The 23874-nt window shown below is 34.3% G+C and overlaps 2 non-coding genes across 2 annotated transcripts; both read right to left on the bottom strand.

Moving 5' to 3' along the window:
• Nucleotides 1-7335: 7335 nt before the first annotated feature.
• TRNAW-CCA (transfer RNA tryptophan (anticodon CCA)) lies at nt 7336-7409 on the bottom strand. Its single transcript has one exon. It is a non-coding gene; the product is annotated as a tRNA-Trp (tRNA).
• A 162-nt stretch (nt 7410-7571) lies between these two features.
• TRNAP-UGG (transfer RNA proline (anticodon UGG)) lies at nt 7572-7645 on the bottom strand. The gene has a single exon. It is a non-coding gene; the product is annotated as a tRNA-Pro (tRNA).
• Nucleotides 7646-23874: the final 16229 nt, after the last annotated feature.

Below are 23874 nucleotides of genomic sequence, written 5' to 3'. Positions count from 1 at the left end.
GCGGATCTCTAGTTTTACTAAGAATCCTTGTTGTTGGATCGGATTATAACTACCTTTTTGGGAATTTGTACGAAAATCTTTATGAAATTTTATTAAAAAAAAATGCTAAGACAAGATAATAACTAAAATAATGCAAACGTCTATTATGATACATATATCTCATGTCGAAAGATGAGTAAGTCCATTTATTTAATTCGACATTCCTCATTCCTTTTCTATATATACTCACGTAGATATTACTTAGTATAATTATATATTGAATTAGTATAATTATAAGATACCTTTTATAACAATCAATAAATAACAGGTAAAACTATTAATATAACAATGAAAATATTAAGTCGAGGTATCCATTCTATGACAACTCTCACCACCTTACCCTCTATTTTTGTGCCTTTAGTGGGCCTAGTATTTCCGGCAATTGCAATGGCTTCTTTATTTCTTCATGTTCAAAAAAACAAGATTTTTTAAATATGCTGTCTATTTTTTTTTTTCAAAACTTAGACTTTGACGATAACACAGCTATCTATTTAGTAGACTAGAATCTAACATGTGGCTTACTCCAAACATAAGCGATTATACATACGTAAACATGATATCTGAGGAAATCAATTAGAAGTATTTCAAAATAGAAAATAGATAAGTTTCAAAATAGAAAATAGATAAGAGATCGGGCGACAAATGTTTGAGATATAAAATCAATATACCTATATGGATGTAGGTATCTATAGGGAATCATATAAAGGTGATGTTATTATTTTAGATCTAAGTAATTCGATGAATTACTTAGATCTAAAGTAAAGGTTCACATCAAAATAGTGCTAGTTGATTAGAGTTACTTCGGAAACAAAAAAAGTAAAATAGATTTTTTTTGATTCTCTTAATTCCAATAAAATGCAACGAGATCTAGTATGAATTGGCGATCAGAACGTATATGGATAGAATTTATAAGAGGATCTCGAAAAATCAGCAATTTCTGCTGGGCCTTTATCCTTTTTTTAGGTTCATTAGGGTTTTTATTGGTTGGAACTTCCAGTTATCTTGGTAGGGATTTGATAGCTTTATTTCCGTCTCAGCAAATAATTTTTTTTCCACAGGGGATCGTAATGTCTTTCTATGGGATTGCCGGTCTCTTTATTAGCTCCTATTTGTGGTGCACAATTTTGTGGAATGTAGGTAGCGGTTATGATCGATTCGATAGAAAAGAAGAAATAGTGTCTATTTTTCGTTGGGGGTTTCCTGGAAAAAATCGTCGAATCTTCCTACGATTCCTTATGAAAGACATTCAGTCCATCAGAATAGAAGTTAAAGAGGGTATTTATGCACGTCGTGTCCTTTATATGGAAATAAGAGGCCAAGGGGCCATTCCCTTGACGCGTACCGATCAGAATCTGACCCCACGAGAAATTGAGCAAAAGGCTGCCGAATTGGCCTATTTCTTGCGTGTACCAATTGAAGTTTTTTGAAAAATGAAGTTCAGAATGAATTTTGTTCGTAGCAAGAGGGATAAAACTGAAATGAAAGAATAGTCTTTTTTATAGACCATAGTAATAGTATAATAACTTAACTGGAATTTCTTCAGAATGCTCATTTGACCCAAAGCAGACGTATACGGAACAGCCAGAAAACTTTCTTTGTCCGAAATTTTGATCCGTATGTAAATCAACTGCACAGTAACAAAAAAAAGTGGATTCTTTGTTATTTTCTTTCTGTATTATTTCGAAATTCAAGGATTAACTAATAAATCACAAATCAAAAACTAAAAAACAGGGAATGGATTCATAATAGTATGCATATGACTTGTAATAGAACTTATGTTTGATATAAATATTAGTAGTGTAGAGAGTTAACGAATGAAGTGAGTTCATTAAAAAATAAAAGACGAAAAAATGGAAAAAAAGAAAGCATTCATTCCCCTTCTATATCTTGCATCTATAGTATTTTTGCCCTGGTGGATCTCTCTTTCATTTAATAAAAGCCTAGAATCTTGGGTTACTAATTGGTGGAATACTGGTCAATCCGAAATTTTTTTGAATGATATTCAAGAAAAGAGTATTATAAAAAAAGTTCTAGAATTAGAGGAACTCTTTCTCTTGGACGAAATGCTAAAGGAATACCCAGAAACACATCTACAAAAGCTTCGTATCGGAATCTACAAAGAAACGATCCAATTGATCAAGATGCACAATGAGGATCGTATCCATATGATTTTGCACTTCTCGACAAATATAATCTGTTTCGTTATTCTAAGTGGTTATTCTATTCTTGGTAATGAAGAACTTGTTATTCTTAACTCTTGGGTTCAAGAGTTCCTATATAACTTAAGCGACACAATAAAAGCTTTTTCTATTCTTTTATTAACTGATTTATGTATAGGATTTCATTCACCCCATGGTTGGGAACTAATGATTGGTTCTGTCTACAAAGATTTTGGATTTTCTCATAACGATCAAATTATATCCGGTCTTGTTTCCACTTTTCCAGTCATTCTTGACACAATTTTAAAATATTGGATCTTCCGTTATTTAAATCGTGTATCTCCCTCACTTGTAGTGATTTATCATTCAATGAATGACTGAAAAATATAATGTTTGTTACTTTGTACATAAGTAAAACATTCAAAATTGTACTTATTCCTTCTACCCATCGCGAAGGATGCCTCCTATATTCGAGTAACTTTATTTCAGTAAATAGCAGAATCATGGATAGGGAACTATACTAGGGACCTACCTAATTTTATTGTAGAAATTTTTGGGCTCAATGATTGGACCATGCAAACTAGAAATACCTTTTCTTCGATAAAGGAAGAGATTACTCGATCTATTTCCGTATCACTCATGATATATATAATAACTTGGGCACCCGTTTCAAATGCATATCCCATTTTTGCACAACAGGGTTATGAAAATCCACGAGAAGCAACCGGCCGTATTGTCTGCGCCAACTGCCATTTAGCTAATAAGCCCGTGGATATCGAGGTTCCACAAGCGGTACTTCCTGATACTGTATTTGAAGCAGTTGTTCGAATTCCTTATGATATGCAACTGAAACAAGTTCTTGCGAATGGTAAAAAGGGTGGTTTGAATGTGGGGGCTGTTCTTATTTTACCCGAGGGGTTTGAATTAGCCCCCCCCGATCGTATTTCTCCCGAGATTAAAGAAAAGATGGGCAATCTTTCTTTTCAGAGCTATCGTCCCACTAAAAAAAAATATTCTTGTGATAGGTCCTGTTCCTGGTCAGAAATATAGTGAAATCACCTTTCCTATTCTTTCCCCGGACCCTGCGACTAAGAAAGATGTTCACTTCTTAAAATATCCCATATACGTAGGCGGGAACAGGGGAAGGGGTCAGATTTATCCCGACGGGAGTAAGAGTAATAATAATGTTTATAATGCTACAGCAGCAGGGATAGTAAGCAAAATAATACGAAAAGAAAAAGGAGGATATGAAATAACCATAGTGGATGCAGCGAATGGGCGTCAAGTGGTTGATATTATCCCTCCAGGACCAGAACTTCTTGTTTCAGAGGGCGAATCCATCAAACTTGATCAACCATTAACGAGTAATCCTAATGTGGGAGGATTTGGTCAGGGAGATGCGGAAATCGTCCTTCAAGATCCATTACGTGTCCAAGGCCTTTTGTTCTTTTTTGCATCTGTTATTTTGGCACAAATCTTTTTAGTTCTTAAAAAGAAACAGTTTGAGAAGGTTCAATTGTCCGAAATGAATTTCTAAATCTGGGGATTTATCAAATAAAGTTCGTAAAAAAAAACCAAATTCTTGTTGGCAATTCTATAATTTAATTATGTATGATCAAAAAATTATGAAAAACTTTTTCCCTTGTTTTTTTTTTTTATTCTTTTTCGACCCTATTTCGGTAATTACTTGTACCGCATTACTAGTCATAGTATGGATATTATATTGTCAGGAAGACTATTTTACCTCTTCTTTATTTCTTTGTTTTTTACAATACAAATAGGAGCGGTATTATTATGATTATTATGTCACTGGTGCCAGATTGAAATGTCATTGAATGTGTCTATTTTTATTCTAATAGAATAAAAATAGAGTAGATATTAAAAATAAGATAAGTAAATGGAGAATAGAAAAAAAATGAAGGGAACAAAGGATTCTAGAAGGAATTATGCATCTTTCTAGTATTCGATACCAGAAAAATTCCTTTTCTTGTTCTGGTGTCGAAATAATAAACTAATGAATTATTCTTGATCCCGTTCGTCAAAGATCTCTATTCTTAGTTTCAATTTTTCCCGGTTTATCAGAACCTTTTTTTCGATTTATTACATAAGTAGTGAACAAATTCAATGAATTTTTCAATTCTATTTTATATTAAAATAACTATAGAAAATTCTATTAGTATATTTTAATCTATTTAAAGGGTTTGTGATATCTGATCGATAGAAATATAATATTGTTATATTGGGATTGTATCATCCAGAAAGAGGGAATCGAGTGATTCTCTCTTTCTTTTTTTCGCTTTGAAATGAAAGTATCGACCGATACGATCGCGAAAGAGATGGTCTGAATCAATTTTTTTTTTGAAGCAATTCAGAATCAGAAAGAAATGAAGTTTTTTGAAAAAATAGGAAAGATCCATTTTTTTCATTTATATGAATAAATTAGTCTAATTCTAATTAGTAAGAGCTCAACGGGACCTACCCCCCTCTTTTTTTCTGATTTGAGGGGGATCCTGTTGAGTTCTTACGCTTTCATGTCTCCAACTCAGTTCATCCGATTATTACAGAGATGAACCTAAGCCGGAATATGAACCATAAAAGAAAATACCAACTAAACCGATCACAGGAATACCAGTTACAGTACCGATTATCCAAAGAGGAATCCTTCCAGTAGTCTCGGCCATTTGTCCCACTTCCCTCCCCATTTCATCAAGTGGTCGTGCTAGAGACAGAAACAGTCATAGATAATTATGAGATGATATCCTTCCGAATGGGATAAGATAATTCGTACTATTATTTAGTATTTTCTTTTATTTAATTGAAGAAATAATTGGAAAATAAAACAGCAAGTACAAAAATGAGTAATAACCCCCAGTAAAGACTGGTACGATTCAATTCAACATTTTGTTCGTTCGGATTTGATTGTGTCATAGCTCTATAATTCGGATTAGGTTTATCGTTGGATGAATTGCATTGCTGATATTGACCCTAAAAAAGAAACGGTAGGTACAGCTAGTCCGTGAACAGTTAACCATCGCACTGTAAAAATAGGATAAGTTTTATCGATAGTCATTTGGTCCTCCTAAAAAGATCTACTAAATTCATCGAGTTGTTCCAAAGAATCAAAACGGCCAGTTATTAATGGAATTCCTTGTCGGCTCTCTGTAAAATACTCATTTGGACGAGGGCTTCCAAAAACATCGTAAGCTAAACCCGTGCTGACGAATAACCAACCTGCAATGAATAGAGAAGGTATAGTAATGCTATGAATGACCCAGTATCGAATACTGGTGATAATATCAGCAAAAGAACGTTCTCCTGTGCTTCCAGACATGCCGAGCTCCACATATTCTTGTACAGTCAAAAGGGGGATCGATTCCGTAAAAGATGAGATCAGTAAATGGAAATTAACTGAAATTTTATCTTTGTAAGATCGTCAATATTGTACCGAGGGTGTTTTTAGAGTATACCGAATCAGTATAGCTATCCTTCTTCTGACGCAGCAACGCAATTTCACAATAAGTATCAAAATGAAGCACTAAAACTAAATAATATAATTTGTTTCTTCTTTTCTTGCTGCTTGTCGATGTAGAATCATATACCATTCATTCAATAGAAAATTCTGAAAATGCCTGTCTGTAGTATTAAGGATTCTATCGGTTATTGGCTTCGGGCTAGAAAGCGAAGATTGGGTAAAATGTGAATCCGACTGGTTGGTTTATAATAATTTAGGAAGCAGATTCTAATAGTCCCAAAATTCAATGAAATTAGACGTGAAATCTCGAAATATTTCTTTTGTGTTTGTAGTTATATTTTTGTTTGAATCTTTTTTTATTTTAAGGAATTGGTTAGTCGTCCAGTAACAAGTAACAGTAGTACATAGGATTCGATGAACGAAACAGAACAACGAATAGAAGAATAATAAATATTCGTAATGCACGCATTATTGTTTTATATTAGACTCAAACGATCGTTCTTCAACTAATTAGAAGAATGTTTTTAATATGGAAAGAATAAGAATAAATGGAGAACCTAGTTTCGAGTGATCTGATCGTGCGATACTTTTTTTCTTTTTAAAAAAGATTTTATGGAAATGAACCCACTACATAAAATCTAATTAGTGGGAATACAATTTCATAAATAAAGGGCATTATAAGGTCATTCATTCTTCAGCGATTCAAAGAGCATTTCATTTTTGGAATCAAGTTACACAACATAGTTTATTTATTATTTTTCTTTTTTTTTTTTTTTTTTCTTTCTAATTATTTAGAATCCATTTAATAGATTTATATATTTACTAGATTTATATATTAAATTATTGTTTATAAATTCTTTATAATAAGAATATTTGTTTTGAAAACTCAAGAGTTGTTCAATGAATCCCTTGATTCCGAATTGCGGGATAGAGAGACAGATGATGAATTGATTTCTTACCTATGTCACAAGATTTTTGTTAGTATCATCTATAATCATAATAATAGATGAATCAAAAACTTTCAATTGAATATATTTTTTCAATTAGTATTTTTACTTATCCATCCGCGTATCTTTCAAAAATAGAAACTTAGGGAAGTGCTTTATAAACATATGGATAAAAATAACGTATTTCATTTAGCCTCGTCATGCCTACTATCACTAGTTATTTCGGTTTTCTACTAGCAGTTTTAACTATAACCTCAGCTCTATTTATCGGTCTGAACAAGATACGACTTATTTGATTAAAATTCATTGAATGCACAATTCAAAAAAAAGAAAGATTTCGGTGTTATTCAATATATTCTATATATTGTAGAGTTCTTTACCTTGTCAATTCAATTTCGAATTCTTGGTCATTGAGATTCATGGGCAATACCGATTAATATTTTAAGGATAGATATTACCTCTCCTTTTCCTCGTTCAACTAAATTGAAATGATTGAAGTTTTTCTATTTGGAATCGTATTAGGTCTAATTCCTATTACTTTGGCTGGATTATTTGTGACCGCATATTTACAATACAGACGGGGGGATCAGTTGGACCTTTGATTAATTAACAGTTCTTTTTTTTGATTGACCCCCTACTTGCTTTATAGGAGGTAAAATTTTGATTTCTGTTGAATTATTTCAGTATCATTTTGATTTAACAACAACAAGAATCGAATCACGCTCTATAGGATTTGAACCTACGACATCGGGTTTTGGAGACCCGCGTTCTACCGAACTGAACTAAGAGCGTTTTATTATCAAACTAAAAGCAACCCGAATATATCTTCGATACATATATTATCATAGAGAATATCATAAAATTAAATAAAAAAAGATTGATTCGATATATGTATGTTCAATTTTTATGGATCTCAATTGATTCCTCGTTACTGTTCAGAAGATAAGTAATAGGTAGGGATGACAGGATTTGAACCCGTGACATTTTGTACCCAAAACAAACGCGCTACCAAGCTGCGCTACATCCCTTTCAATTGGTCTACAGTGTTATTGTAGAGAATCCCTGTCTTGTTTTCCACATTTTTTATTTATTTCCTCCATTGGTATACACAAATTATCTTGCCATTTCTTCTTTTTTGTCTCATATCATATATAAAATATAATAAAAATAATAAAAAGACTTATATACGTATGAAATAATAAATATTAAATCCGCCGTAAAGAAAAATGAATATTTGGGGTGGGGCGGAAAGCTACATATTTTTTTTAATAAAAAAGGGAATATCTACCGAATTGAACTGTTGTACATTTCAATTTGAATTAGGAATTCCGCGGACAATACAAGCGGTTATTAACTATATATACATTTGATGGTATGTAATACCAGTATGTATTACAAATTACTATAAAGTAGGAGGGTTTTCAATGCGAGATCTAAAAACATATCTCTCCGTGGCACCGGTAGTAAGTACTATATGGTTCGGGGCTTTAGCGGGTCTATTAATCGAGATCAATCGTTTATTCCCGGATGCGTTGGTATTCCCGTTTTTTTCATTCTAGTTATTGACTTGGGAAGGGGTGAAGAAGATTAGAAAAACAATCAAATATCTTTGACTAATCCCCTTCCCCCTTCTTTTTTTTAGAGTTTTTAGACTTAGAATAAGTTAGAAAGAATCAAAATGGATTCAACCTCAGTCAAACTCGGACGCGGCGCCAGGTTCAAATTTAATTAATAAAAGAGTGAGAACGAAAATGAAAATGTGATGGCTAGGGCAACAATATCATACAAAATACTTAAATGAAAAACTGTACTGCGATTCTAAATTTAGAAATTATTGTATTACTATATTTTAATATTTGATTGTAACGAAATCTTTCATAATTTTATTTCGAGTTACCAATTTTTCTTTTTTTCTTCATTTTGGATCGGAAAATGGAAGAGTTGCGTGAATCAAAAATCCAAGGGAGGTTCATGGCCAAGGGTAAAGATGCCCGAGTAACTGTTATTTTGGAATGTACTCGTTGTGTTCGAAACGGTGTTAATAAGGAATCAATAGGGATTTCCAGATATATTACTCAAAAGAATCGACACAATACGCCTAGTCGATTGGAATTGAGAAAATTCTGTCCCCGGTGTTACAAACATACGATTCATGGGGAGATAAAGAAATAGATCGAACCGATCGGCTGTGTGTCACCCTTTTCCAATCCAAGGAAGATGAAAAATTACATATATTAGACATATTTTAGATTTAAATATAAACAAACCAAATCCTATTTCGATCGGATCTAAAATGATTTAGAATTAAGAAATAGGATTTTCGGGATAAGGAATAAAAAAACCATGGATAAATCCAAGCGACTCTTTCTTAAATCCAAACGATCTTTTCGTAGGCGTTTGCCCCCGATTCCATCGGGGGATCGAATTGATTATAGAAACATGAGTTTAATTAGTCGATTTATTAGTGAACAAGGAAAAATATTATCTAGACGGGTAAATAGATTGACCTTAAAACAGCAACGCTTAATTACTATTGCTATAAAACAAGCTCGTATTTTATCTTTGTTACCTTTTCTTAATAATGAGAAACAATTTGAAAGAAGCGAGTCGACCGCTAGAACTATTGGTCTTAGAACCAGGAATAAATAGACTTAGCTTACTCTTTAATTGAATTAAAATTCTAATCCAAACTCAACCGCAGATTGATTCTTTGTTCGAAAAATCCGAAAATCTAGATTCGATTGTCGTGTCGTAAGAAAAAGAAAGAATAGTGGAAGAAGAATAAATCGTTTTTTTTTTATTGAACATATTTGCTCATTTTGACCACTTTATCATATTTTATCATACTAATTTCTACTCTACCTTCTCGGAGTTCATTCTCCAGAGAACTCCATTTTAAGCATTCCGCTGGATTCTTTGCAATCTTCGTATTTTATGATCTCATTGGAAATCATATAAAGACAATTTCTATTTAATATCGCGATTTGGGCAAGTATTTTACGATTAAGAAGCAACTGCCTCTTGTACAGATTGTGTATGAATCTACTATAACTGTAGTCTACCTTATTAGATCGAATTACTGCATTTATTCGAGCGATCCACAACTGTCGAAAATTTCTTTTTTGCCTACCTCTATCCCGATAAGCTGAAGCCAAAGCTCTTATTTTCTGTTGAGTAATAGTTCGAGTAAGTCTTGAATGAGCCCCTCGAAAGCTTGATGCAAATAAACGAATTTTTGTTCTACGTCTCCGAGCTATATATCCTCGTTTAATTCTAGTCATTGAATAAATGAAACTTTGATGAATAACTAATGGATTTCCTTTCTTTCAGTTATTCCTTTCTCCTTTCCTAGTCTATTAATAACAAAACGTATTTTTCCAATGTATAAAATAAAAATTCCAATGGCTTTTGCTACTATAACCTTCCCGACCACTATTTCTTTTTTTGTTCTAATCACCCCAAAATACGAAATAGTATTTTTACTAGGTATAAAAAACAAAAATAGAGTAAATAAATAAAAATAGAAATGGATAAAGAAATAGTGGGTTCCTTCGTTTCTATGGTTACTTCTTAAACGGTGAGGTCCTCTCTATACACCGGAGCTCCTTCTTTTATTTCATCAATGTTATTGTTAACTTGTACAGTTCACCCTCTTTGGCTCTACCCATGAATTATCTAGTAATCGGTCTTTCACAACGAGATCTACCTATACAGTAACGGTATTTAATTATGAAGATTGGTTGGGTAGCTGACCCTCTTAGTCCGTTCTTGGAAGAATAAGGCTATAATCCTTCTGTTAAATAGGATTTCCTCTGCTTAATGGATAAGCATTTGTTACCAATGGGGAATTCTTTCTCATCTAAAATTGAAAATAGAGATGATTGGATTTGCACCAATAGAAACCATAAATTTGATACACAATAAAAGGATACGATAAATCTTTGTTTATTTATTTTCGGTAGTGAACGGATTTCTTCCATTCATTCTATCCTATTCACTGTACTTATAACTGATACGGGAAAAATTTGTGTACTTTCTTTTGTCCCGGTCCATGGTCTAAACGAGTCGCACATACACCCTAGTACATGTTCCTCGACGCTGAGGGCATCCCCGAAGGGCGGGCGATTTGGTGACATTTCTGATTGGCTGTCTTGTGTTTCTAATAAGTTGTTTAATAGTTGGCATGTTGAATTGTATACATAATGAGTTGGTTTAGATCAATCCTAACCGGATGATTATGAATTACTTCTATATTCGATATTAATAATTAATATGATTAATAGTAATATATTAACCCCGGTAAAAAGAGAAAATCGAAAATTTCGGATTTTTGCGTGAAATACCTGCTATTTGTTATTCAACCGCTACAAGATCAACAATTCCATGAGCTTGGGCTTCTGTTGCTGACATAAAAACATCCCTTTCCATGTCTTCGGATATAACCCATAAGGGTTTGCCTGTTCTTTGTACATAAACCCTTGTGAGGATTTCGCGCAGCCTCAGTAGTTCTTTCGCTTCCAGGATAAATTCTACCGTTTGTGCCTCATAAAAAGAACTAGCAGGTTGATGGATCATTACCCTGATGATTTAATAAATGGTTTTCTCTATCTTACATCATTATCATGATGAGTCAAAGATAATAAAAAAAAGATAGGATTAACAACCGTACAGGCATCCTTTGTGCAGTGCATACGGCTCCACAATGGAATTCATTTTTACCTTCCAGCGAAGGAATAGAAAATATAGGATCTAGCAGACCCAGAGCAGTAAATGATCCAATAACCACCCTTCCTTTTTTTTAGTAATTTCAAAATACTATGATGGTTCCGTTGCTTTATGATTTCGTTTGTTATTCAGCAATCCCAAAGTTTCTTTTTTTTATTTTTTTTCTTAAAAATAAATATTTCGTAGTCTTTCATAACAGAAATATTGTTAAGAGTCTTCCGTCGTGAAAACAAAAAAGTTTGTGACGCTGAAAGAGGCCTCCGCGATAAATCAGCCTACAATCGGAAATGCCTTTTATCTCATACTACTCTTTCGATACATAACCTAATGGTTTAGAAAAAAAAAATTCTCATATCGAATTCAAAGTGCCATGCTATTATTACTTAATATTTTATATGGCGAAGGCATAGTTTTCTTTTTGTCTAAAAAAAACTCATTGGCGCCGAGCGTGCGGGAATGCTAGACGTTTGGTAATTTCTCCTCCGACTAGAATAAAAGATCCCATTGAAGCGGCTAATCCCATGCATATTGTCTGTACATCTGGTTGCACAAATTGCATAGTATCATAAATACCTAATCCGCTTATTACCCCTCCACCGGGAGAGTTTATAAATAAATACAGATCTTTGGTATCATCCTCCATACTGAGATATACCATAAGACTAATAAGTTGATTCGAAATATCACTATCAACCTCTTGGCCTAAAAAAAGTAATCTTTCTCGATAAAGTCGGTTGATTAGGATAAAATTGTATCCCTTAAGAACCGTACGGGCACCTTTTGATGCATACGGTTCAAAAAAAATAGCGAAAAAAGAATCAATGTTTAGATTTTAGCCTTCTTTAGAGGACTCTTTCTAACTTCTAATGAAGGGGCTTTTTCTTACCTTCCATTTTTTTTTCAAAATGGATGAGTTTTGTCCTTTGGCCCGCGGTCGTTTATCTATACTATAAATTTCAATAAATAAAAAAACAATTCATTAAATTTTCAATTTATCGAACTAACTTTTCATTGATATATTGTTTCATCGAGATTCAATTTCAATTCCGATGTCATTTTCTTGTTCCAAAATGGTCTTCTTCAATTCTTTTAGGTTTATGCTCTACTCCGAGTCAAGATCTGCCCGATTTGGATTTGCACATATAGGACAAATGCCCCAATAGCATGGCTTTTTGCTACGACTTCTTTTTTTTTTTCAATTTACTTCATATTACTCGATTGATTAAAAGTTTTCTATCAATGCTATTGATAAATCGAATATGATACAAGTAGTAGTAATCATAGAATAGATAGATTCCAAATTGAGTTTTTTCTAAGCGGAGCCTGGATACTTCATTTTATTAGTACAACCGAGAAAACCATAAATTATTCTAATTGATAATATTAATCTGGATACCCCCCAAAAAATAGATCTAATTGCACTTCACGCTCCAAATTTTTGATGATTAAATCAATCCGTCTTGGGCGAAAGAGAGGATATCTCGATCGGGGGAGAGAACGGGGAAATACCATATGACCCAATATATCTGACAAGTCGCACTATAGGTCAACCCACGATGCGTCTTCCTCTCCGGGACTTCGAAAAGGTACTTTTGGAACACCAATAGGCATTAAAGCAAAGAAAAAAGAATTAAGTACTATAGCTAACTTTGATGTGGAAGCGTAACAACGGGTTTATTGTCTTAATAAATAAGATGGGCCTTTATCAGATTTTATCTTTTAGCATATTTTATACATAGATTTAATAAGTTCATAAAAAAGGAAAACAGAATTAATAAGGGAAACTTCTTCCCGAATAGGTTTTTGAATGATGAACAAGTATGTATACATTCACTCCTATAAAATAGGATCAATTCCCATCTACCATTGCGTATTGGTACTTATCGAGTATAGAATAGATCTGCTTCTTTTTGTTCCTACGAATAGAATCGAATTGTTCCATTATTACTAAAAGAATAGACTAAATATTAATCCTTTCGCCAAGATAATCCCCTCAAAAGGGGAGGTCCGTAGCATAGTTTTTTTTTTCAGTGCAATAAAGTTACATAGTGTCTATTTTTCCTTGATAAAGGGGTATTTCCATGGGTTTGCCTTGGTATCGTGTTCATACCGTTGTATTGAATGATCCCGGTCGTTTGCTTTCTGTTCATATAATGCATACAGCTCTAGTTGCTGGTTGGGCCGGTTCAATGGCCCTATACGAATTAGCAGTTTTTGATCCCTCTGATCCTGTTCTTGATCCAATGTGGAGACAGGGTATGTTCGTTATACCCTTCATGACTCGTTTAGGAATAACCAATTCATGGGGGGGTTGGAGTATCACAGGAGGGACTATAACGAATCCGGGTATTTGGAGTTACGAAGGTGTGGCCGGAGCACATATTGTGTTTTCTGGATTGTGCTTCTTAGCAGCTATCTGGCATTGGGTGTATTGGGATCTAGAAATATTTTGTGATGAACGTACAGGAAAACCTTCTTTGGATTTGCCGAAGATTTTTGGAATTCATTTATTTCTCTCAGGGTTGGGTTGCTTTGGTTTTGGTGCATTTCATGTAACCGGATTGTATGGTCCGGGAATATGGGTATCCGATCCTTATGGATTAACCGGAAGGGTACAAGCCGTAAATCCTGCGTGGGGTGTCGAAGGGTTTGATCCTTTTGTTCCGGGCGGAATAGCCTCGCATCATATTGCAGCAGGTACATTGGGCATATTAGCGGGCCTATTCCATCTTAGTGTTCGTCCGCCCCAACGTCTATACAAAGGATTACGTATGGGAAATATTGAAACCGTCCTTTCCAGTAGTATCGCTGCTGTATTTTTTGCAGCTTTTGTTGTTGCTGGAACTATGTGGTATGGTTCAGCAACTACCCCGATTGAATTATTTGGGCCCACTCGTTATCAATGGGATCAGGGATACTTCCAGCAAGAAATATATCGAAGAGTTAGTACCGGGTTAGCCGAAAATCAAAGTTTATCAGAAGCTTGGTCTAAAATTCCTGAAAAATTAGCTTTTTATGATTATATCGGGAATAATCCCGCAAAAGGTGGATTATTCAGAGCGGGTTCCATGGACAACGGGGATGGAATAGCTGTTGGTTGGTTAGGACACCCTGTTTTTAGAGATAAAGAAGGGCGCGAACTTTTTGTACGCCGTATGCCGACCTTTTTTGAAACATTTCCGGTTGTTTTGGTAGACGGAGACGGAATTGTTAGAGCCGATGTTCCTTTTCGAAGAGCAGAATCGAAGTATAGTGTTGAACAGGTCGGTGTAACTGTTGAGTTCTATGGCGGTGAACTCAATGGAGTCAGTTATAGTGATCCTGCTACTGTGAAAAAATATGCTAGACGTGCTCAATTGGGTGAAATTTTTGAATTAGATCGTGCTACTTTGAAATCCGATGGGGTTTTTCGTAGCAGTCCAAGGGGTTGGTTTACTTTTGGGCATGCTTCCTTTGCTTTGCTCTTCTTCTTCGGACACATTTGGCATGGTGCGAGAACCTTGTTCAGAGATGTCTTTGCTGGTATTGACCCAGATTTGGACGCTCAAGTAGAATTTGGGGCATTCCAAAAACTTGGAGATCCAACTACAAAAAGAGTCTAGTCTGATACAAGATTGCTCTGTTCTTTTTTTCCTTTATTTTTTGATTTGACATAGATAGGGTACCGGATAAATCTTTATTCGGATTGCTTACTTTTCATTTCTTTGACTCTTGTCTTGGTCTTTTTTTTATCCGTAAAAAGATCCCAATTAAACAGGTATGGAAGCTATAATTGTAAACCGAAATCAAATCTATGGAAGCATTGGTTTATACATTCCTCTTAGTCTCGACTCTAGGAATAATTTTTTTCGCTATCTTTTTTCGCGAACCGCCTAAAGTTCCAACTCCAACTAAAAAGGCAAAATGATTTCTCATTATCTCAATTGAAGTAATGAGCCTCACAATATTGTGAGGCTCATTACTTCAACTAGTCCCCGTGTTCCTCGAATGGATCTCTTAGTTGTTGAGAGGGTTGCCCAAAAGCAGTATATAAGGCATACCCAGTAAAACTTACAAGTAAACCAGATATAGAGATGGCAACTAGGGTTGCTGTTTCCATTATTATATAATTTCAAGACCACAATGGATCTATAATAAGATCATTTATTTACAACGGAATGGTATACAAAGTCAACAGATCTCACTGAATAAAAAAAAATATAGGATTATTTATGGCTACACAAACCGTTGACGATAGTTCTAGATCTGGGCCAAGACGAACTGTTGTAGGGGATTTATTGAAACCATTGAATTCGGAATATGGTAAAGTGGCTCCTGGGTGGGGAACTACACCTTTAATGGGTGTCGCGATGGGTTTATTTGCGATATTCCTATGTATTATTTTGGAGATTTATAATTCTTCCATTTTACTGGACGGAATTTCAAGCAATTAGATTCGATTCACAAGAACCCCTAAATAACTTTTCAATAAAAAGGAAAGTCTAAAGTATGTAGGTTTCTGCTTTTTAGCCCACTATTTTTTGGTAGTTCGATCGTGGAATTTATTTTTTTCTGTATTTCCGGAATATGAGTGTGTGACTTGTTAGAATTGATCCTATGGATACGACAGAGAAGAAGTCGGTCATCTTGATGAAGATGATTTGATCTCGTTGGATATTCAGTCTAGGCTAGTATCTGGAGCACAGAATATATGAAATAGATTCCAAAATATTAGAACAAATATTAGAACTATGATTCATACTTATCAGACCTCGTGGCCGGACTCCGAAACAAGAGTTAGAAGTGATAAATAAAAAAAATTTATTCTTTCGTTTCTACTTATTTTGGTTAAAGGATAAACCTTTCTTTAGCTTTTTTCATTATATTCAGTCATTGAATAAGCATTGAATAAGTGATAATCCAAGGGTTCTTACTCAGGGAATTTTTGAACTTTTTTTGGAAGGTTTTTTATTGAATCATCGTGGTTCTAGTCTGAATCTAAGGTTTTAATTGATTCATAGGGTCTTAACAAGATAATTCCTATCAATAATAAAGAAAACAAGAGTAAAGTCGCATTACATACAAATCAAAGAAAAAAAATAGGTAAATAGAAGATTCAAGAGGCCCCTAATGATCAATATAACTATGAATGAGCCGACTTGATATTTGGGCATTATAACTACAAAGAAGACTTTTCGGATTTTGATTCTTTCGTATCTTGATACAAAAAATTGAATCATAGCATTAAGAAGTTTGAAACTTTTTAGTACACATATCCGTTACGAGCGGTATTTGGGTGTTTCTGTTTGAGCCGTACGAGACGAAATTCTCATATACGGTTCTCAGAGGGGGGTCCCCTTGGTTTACCTATCTCAATAAAGTGTATGATTGGTTCGAAGAACGTCTTGAAATTCAGGCGATTGCAGATGATATAACTAGTAAATACGTTCCTCCTCATGTCAACATATTTTATTGTCTAGGAGGAATTACGCTTACTTGTTTTTTAGTACAAGTAGCTACGGGGTTTGCTATGACTTTTTACTACCGTCCGACCGTTACTGAGGCTTTTGCTTCTGTTCAATATATAATGACGGAAGCAAATTTTGGTTGGTTAATCCGATCAGTTCATAGATGGTCGGCAAGTATGATGGTCTTAATGATGATCCTGCACGTATTTCGCGTGTATCTTACTGGTGGATTTAAAAAACCTCGTGAATTGACTTGGGTTACAGGTGTGGTTCTGGCTGTATTGACCGCATCCTTTGGTGTAACTGGTTATTCCTTACCTCGGGACCAAATTGGTTATTGGGCAGTCAAAATTGTAACAGGTGTACCGGAAGCTATTCCAGTAATAGGGTCGCCTTTGGTAGAGTTATTACGCGGAAGTGCTAGTGTGGGACAATCTACCTTGACTCGTTTTTATAGTTTACACACTTTTGTATTACCTCTTCTTACTGCCGTATTTATGTTAATGCACTTCCCAATGATACGTAAGCAAGGCATTTCTGGTCCTTTATAGAGAATAGAAATCATAGATTTGTAATTAGTTATTTATGATTACTCAGGGGGGAAGAAGAGTATTTCATTGCTGCAAATATGGATTATTGAAAAATAAGACATGTATTTGGATATTTCCCTTCAACTCCACGAAATTTTATTCGTTATTTTTCAATAATAGTTGAAGGGAATTCTTCGAAGAGAAAATGGATTATGGGAGTGTGTGACTTGAACTATTGATTGGACCGTGTAGATATATGTCTTTTTATCTGCCACATTGGGATTCACAACAAAATGTGTCTTTATTCCAACCACCGCGAAAGCTCCATACAGAGGGTAGGCTGGTTCGCTTGAAGAGAATCTTTTCCATGATCAGACTTGACCATGTCGTGCATGACCAGGCTCCGTAAGATCCATTAGAATAGGTGATATATATGCCATAATACAGATTATGTTTTATCTATTTCACTTACTTAATAGTATGAAAATGCATTCATTTCCTCTGCATTGACTCGATTTATAATACTATCGGAGTGAAACAAGGGATCTAAAGAAGAACATAGGCTAGACTCTATTAGTAACAAGTAAATCCTTTGGATGTAAAAAGTATCAATATTTTTGGGGGCTAAAGCCCCATCGCAAGGTTTGAGACGACCCAGAAAGCACTTGAACATTATCAACTTTGTAAGCCTACTTGGGTATTGAGCATTTATCTGTACGAACTTAATTCCTTGCAATGGATAATTGTAACTCTTGAAAACGGAATCCGCTAAATTTTTTCTTACATTGAATCACTCATTTATTTTATATATGCTTGGATAAGATATCGATTTTTTTTTTCTGGATCCAGTTGGTTCGTTTGATTTGTGCTCGAGCCGGATGATGAAAAATTATCATGTCCGGTTCTTTCGGGGGATGGATCCATAATAATTCACCTATCCTAATAACAAAAAAACCAGATTTGAATGATCCTGTATTAAGAGCTAAATTGGCTAAGGGTATGGGTCATAATTATTACGGAGAACCCGCATGGCCCAATGATCTTTTATATATTTTTCCAGTAGTCATTCTAGGTACTATTGCATGTAACGTGGGCTTAGCGGTTCTAGAACCATCAATGATTGGTGAACCCGCAGATCCATTTGCAACTCCTTTGGAAATATTGCCGGAATGGTATTTCTTTCCCGTATTTCAAATACTTCGTACAGTGCCAAATAAGTTATTGGGTGTTCTTTTAATGGTTTCCGTACCGGCGGGATTATTAACTGTACCATTTTTGGAGAATGTCAATAAATTCCAAAATCCATTTCGTCGTCCAGTAGCGACAACCGTCTTTTTGATTGGTACCGCAGTAGCTCTTTGGTTGGGTATTGGAGCAACATTACCGATTGATAAATCCCTAACTTTAGGGCTTTTTTAAATTGATTCAATTGTGAAATAAATAAAATATCACGATGTGTGTATCTAGGGAATAGTTGCTTCAAAGTGAATTACCCCTAGATACACATATTTAATGAAATTTTTGATTTATTTTGAGTATACGGATTCTGTTAAAGATTCAAACTTCATTTTCGTCTTTTTTTTTTATAAAGTTTTTTTACAACAAAAATCCAATGGATTTCAAATTTATGCAAAATTCTTTTCCATTTCGAGAATGTCTAATATATGTTTTACGTCTTCTATGCGAAAATGTTTGATTTTCATAAGTTCGTCTGGACTATTATTCAAAAGGTCAAATAATGTATGTATATTGCACCTTTTGAGGCAATTATAGATCCTAGGAGGCAATTCTGATTGGTCAATAAAAATATATTTTAATGCTCTTTCTTTTTTCTTTTTTCTTAGTTTCGCCAATTTCTCATGAAAAGTAAAAAGGGGTAAAGTAACTTTTTGTTTATTATTTTTAAAATGGAAGTTTTCTTTTTCTTCTTCCGCATGTAAAAAAGGAATAAATAAATCAATCAAATTCCGAGAGGCTTCATGAAGTGCTTCTTTAGGAGTTAAACTTCCATTGGTCCATATTTCGAGAAAAAGTATCTCTTGTTTTTCATTCCCATTTACATAAGAATGAATACTATGATTAACATTTCGAACAGGCATGAATATAGCATCCATAGGATAACTTGCGTCTTGAAAATTATTTGGCGTTTGTATATGATATCCGCGATTCCTCTCGATCTTTAATTCAATACAAAAATTAATTGGTTCCGTTAGGTTAGCTATATGCTGTGTATTATCAACGATTTCCACCGAAGGTGGTAAGATGATGTCTTGAGCAGTTACGCATCCAGGACCCTTGACACAAATAGACGCATCACGAGTTCCATACAGATTACTTCTCAATACAATTTCTTTCAAATTCATTAAAATTTCATGTACTGATTCTTGAATACCGACTATGGTAGAGTATTCATGTGGGATTTTTTCAGATTTTGCACGTGTGATACATGTTCCCTCTATTTCTCCAAGCAAAGCTTTTCGCATCGCAATGCCTATAGTATCCCCTTGTCCCTTCATAAGTGGAGACAGAATAAAGCGTCCATAATAAAGACGCTTACTGTCTGCTCTTGATTCAACACACTTCCACTTTAGTGTCCGAGTCGATACTCTGATTTTCTCTCGAACCATAGTAATATTTTTTGATAAAATCATTGAATTATTTATTTCTCTTGAAATTTCTCTTCAATGTTTATTTTTACACACGTCGTTTTTTAGGGGGCCTACAGCCATTATGTGGCATAGGGGTTACATCCCGTATGAAACTTAATAGTATACCGCTTCTCCGAATAGCTCTTAATGCTGCATCTCTTCCGAGACCGGGGCCCTTTATCATAACTTCGGCTCGTTGCATCCCTTGATCCACTACTGCCCGAATAGCATTTCCTGCTGCGGTTTGGGCGGCAAATGGTGTCCCTCTTCTTGTACCTTTGAATCCACACGTACCGGCGGAGAGGACCAAGAAATTACCCGACCCCGTACATCTGTAACAGTCACAATTGTATTGTTGAAACTTGCTTGAACATGAATAACGCCCTTTGGTATTCTACGCGTACTTTTACGTGAGCTAATACGTCCATTTCTACGTGAACCGATTCTTGGTATGGGTTTTGCCATATTTTATCATCTCATAAATCTAAGTCAGAGATATATGGATATATCCATTTCATGTCAAAACGGATCCTTTAATTTCTTTTTATGTATATATTGTGGGTGGCCTTTAGGGGTCCTTTTTTTTATAAAGATTATCCTTGTCTTTGTTTATGTCTCGGATTGGAACAAATTACCATAATTCGTCTCCGCCTACGGATCAGGCGACATTTTTCACAAATTTTCCGAATGGAGGCCCTTATTTTCATATTTTTTATTCCTTACCTTAATCTACTTATTGGAAGAAAATAAGTTTCTTGAAATTTTCTATTTCGAATTGGATCTCCCTACAAAAAAAAGAATATTGCACGTGAAAAGACTACTTCACCTAATCATTCGAATCTTTGTTTCGTAGTCTATAAATTATACGCCTTCTGGTCCTGGTTGAATCGTAACAACTTACTGAAATTTTGACTCTCTATTACCTAGTATATGGATAAAACTATGTTGAATCCTTCCTGAAACGTAACCTAGAATTGGATCCTCATTATCTAAACAAACCCAAAACATATCATTGGTAAGTGATTCAGTAATTAAACCTTCAGAAATCCTTTTTTGCTCTTTCATTCCAGACGAAACACCCTTCAAAGTATCAATTAATCAAGGGGGAGTCGTATTATAAACTATAAACCCACCTCTTTTCTTTTTTTTTTTTTTTTACAAATAGGGAAGTTCTGTGTATAATTCGAATATCATAAAGATTACCATATATAACACAAAATTTCGCCGCCGATTCCCTGTAGTCGAGCTTCTCGGTCTGTCATTATACCCCGAGAAGTAGACAGAATTACAATGCCCATTCCGCCTAAAATTCTAGGAATTTTTTGATAGTTAGAATATATTCGGAGACCAGGTCGACTGATCCGTTTTAAATTTAAAATCGTTTTATATGGTCCTTTCCTATTTCTTCTATGTCGTAGGGTTAAAACCCAAAAATCCTTGTTGCTTTCCCGATGTTTCCTTACGTTTTCAATAAAACCTTCTCGTAAAAGTATTTTAACAATGTTTTCGGTGATGTTAGTAGATGGTATTCGAACCATTCCTTTTCTATTCATGTCAGCATTGCGAATAGAGGTTATTATGTTAGCAATAGTGTCCTTACCCATGATAAACGAAAATTATTGGTTACTTAAATTTTTGATCTAATCAACATTCTTTTTTATTAAATAGTTATGAATTTTAAAAGGTATATACGTGATACACAATCTACTAATTAATTTCATTCAAATAGTATAACTATCTCACGGTCTGTCTCATTTTATAATACTTCAGGTGCTAATGAAATTATTTTAGTGAAATTTAACTGTCTCAATTCTCGGGCAATCGCACCAAAAATTCGAGTTCCTTTTGGATTTCCTTCTTGATCAATAACAACCGCAGCATTGTCATCATATCGTATTATCATACCATTTTCTCGTTTGAGTTCTTTACAAGTACGTACAATTACAGCTCTGATCACTTCTGATCTTTCTAGAGGTGTATTTGGGACGGCTTTCTTGATTACAGCAACAATAACGTCACCAATATGAGCATATCGTCGATTACTAGCCCCTATGATTCGAATACACATCAATTCTCGGGCTCCGCTGTTATCTGCTACATTCAAAAGGGTTTGAGGTTGAATCATATTATTTTGGAATCTTTTCTTTCAATGCAAAGGGCGAAGTAAAAAAAAAAAAAAGAAATATTGTTTTTCAAAAAAAAAAAAAATAAATCTGCAATTGTTTTTTTTTCATCTTAAACAAAGATCGCTTTCCTTTGATTCTACATTTCTATCCCGAAGTAATGAATTGGGTTCGTATAGGCATTTTGGATGCCGCTATTGAAATAGCTTTTCTGGCTATATTTTCGGCTACTCCACTCATTTCATAAAGTATTCTACCTGGTTTAACAACAGCTACCCAATATTCGGGGGATCCTTTCCCTGAACCCATACGTGTTTCTGTGGGTCTTAGTGTAACGGGTTTGTCCGGAAATATACGTACCCATATTTTTCCACCGCGTCGTGCATTTCGTGTCATTGCCCTTCGTCCGGCTTCGATTTGTCTCGATGTGATCCAAGCGGGTTCAAGTGCCTGAATAGCGTATCTCCCGAAGCAAATACTATTGCCTCGATAAGATATTCCTTTCATTCTTCCTCTATGGTGTTTACGGAATCTGGTTCTTTTGGGGTTATAGTTGATGGTTATTTCTAAATTCCATCTCTACTACAGAACCGGACATGAGAGTTTCTTCTCATCCAGCTCCTCGCGAATGAAACGATTCAAAAAAATATACATGTATTTACTGATATTTTCTGAATAATAGATTCAATTATGGGATTTTTGATATTTCATTTAATCAATCTATTCGAAATTTGTATATCTTCTTTTCTTTTGATAGAAAACTAAACTGTTTATAGATTCTAGAATAATAGAATAAGTTTTTTTATTATAGTTTTCTAAAAAATTATAGATAATATAATCTCGTTTTGTTATTTTTTCTTTTATTATTAAGGTTATAACAAATCTTTATTTTGTTTTGCCTTTTTTTATCTATTATTATATTTGATCGACCCTAATTTAGAAATATAATAAAATGGAAACGTTCGCGGGCGAATATTTACTCTTTTTATATATGTTTTGGTTCTCGGGTTAGTTAGCCCATGAACCTACCTCTCATAATAAATGGATTGGTCTTGGGTTCCTTCCGCCATCCTACCCAATGAATTATTAGGATTCGTTTTCAATAGAATATTATGTATTCACGGGTTCCCTCGTTCCCATCGCCTCTCGATTAATGGTTAGGTCTTAATTATACAATGGAGCCCGTAATAAAATTTGTTTTTGAGTCAATCTTCTCAGTCTTTATTGTCTCGGGGCTCTTGGCTTTTTTGTTCTATGAACAGATTCATCTAATTATGAATTCATCAGTCTTAATGCTTTATTACACTACCTTTTATGAGATGACCCATAGACCTTACATATTACGTATTGGAATGATATATCATTCATATTCTTTTTCTCTCTTTCTTTCACCCTTCCATTTATCCGCATACTTTTATTGCTTGACAACTCATAATCGGATTTTTTTTATGCAAAAAAGATTTCAGTTGCTACAATGATATGACCAATATAACATATCTTGACTGGTTGGTTTTTTAGATCCAGATAATGCGAAGCGATGAGTTGGTTATTAGTTTTATAATTATTAGTTCAGATTATGTATGGGCTTATCCTTCTTTATTTTTTGGTTTTAATCCGAACATAAAAAAAACTGACGAGTCGCACACTAAGCATAGCAATTATCTCAAATGATTAATTTCATTTTTATTTAACCTTATAGAATTGCTCATTTTTTATTTAAACGAAAAAGACTGATTTGTCATTTCTTGGTCGATCATTGAATAAAACTTAAACACAAGTTGAGT

Source organism: Cucumis melo, unplaced genomic scaffold, assembly GCF_025177605.1.
Source record: "Cucumis melo cultivar AY unplaced genomic scaffold, USDA_Cmelo_AY_1.0 utg001749l, whole genome shotgun sequence".
NCBI classification, from domain to species: domain Eukaryota; kingdom Viridiplantae; phylum Streptophyta; class Magnoliopsida; order Cucurbitales; family Cucurbitaceae; genus Cucumis; species Cucumis melo.
The sequence above is the reverse complement of the archived record's forward strand: the minus strand, read 5'-3'. Positions and strand labels throughout refer to the sequence as shown.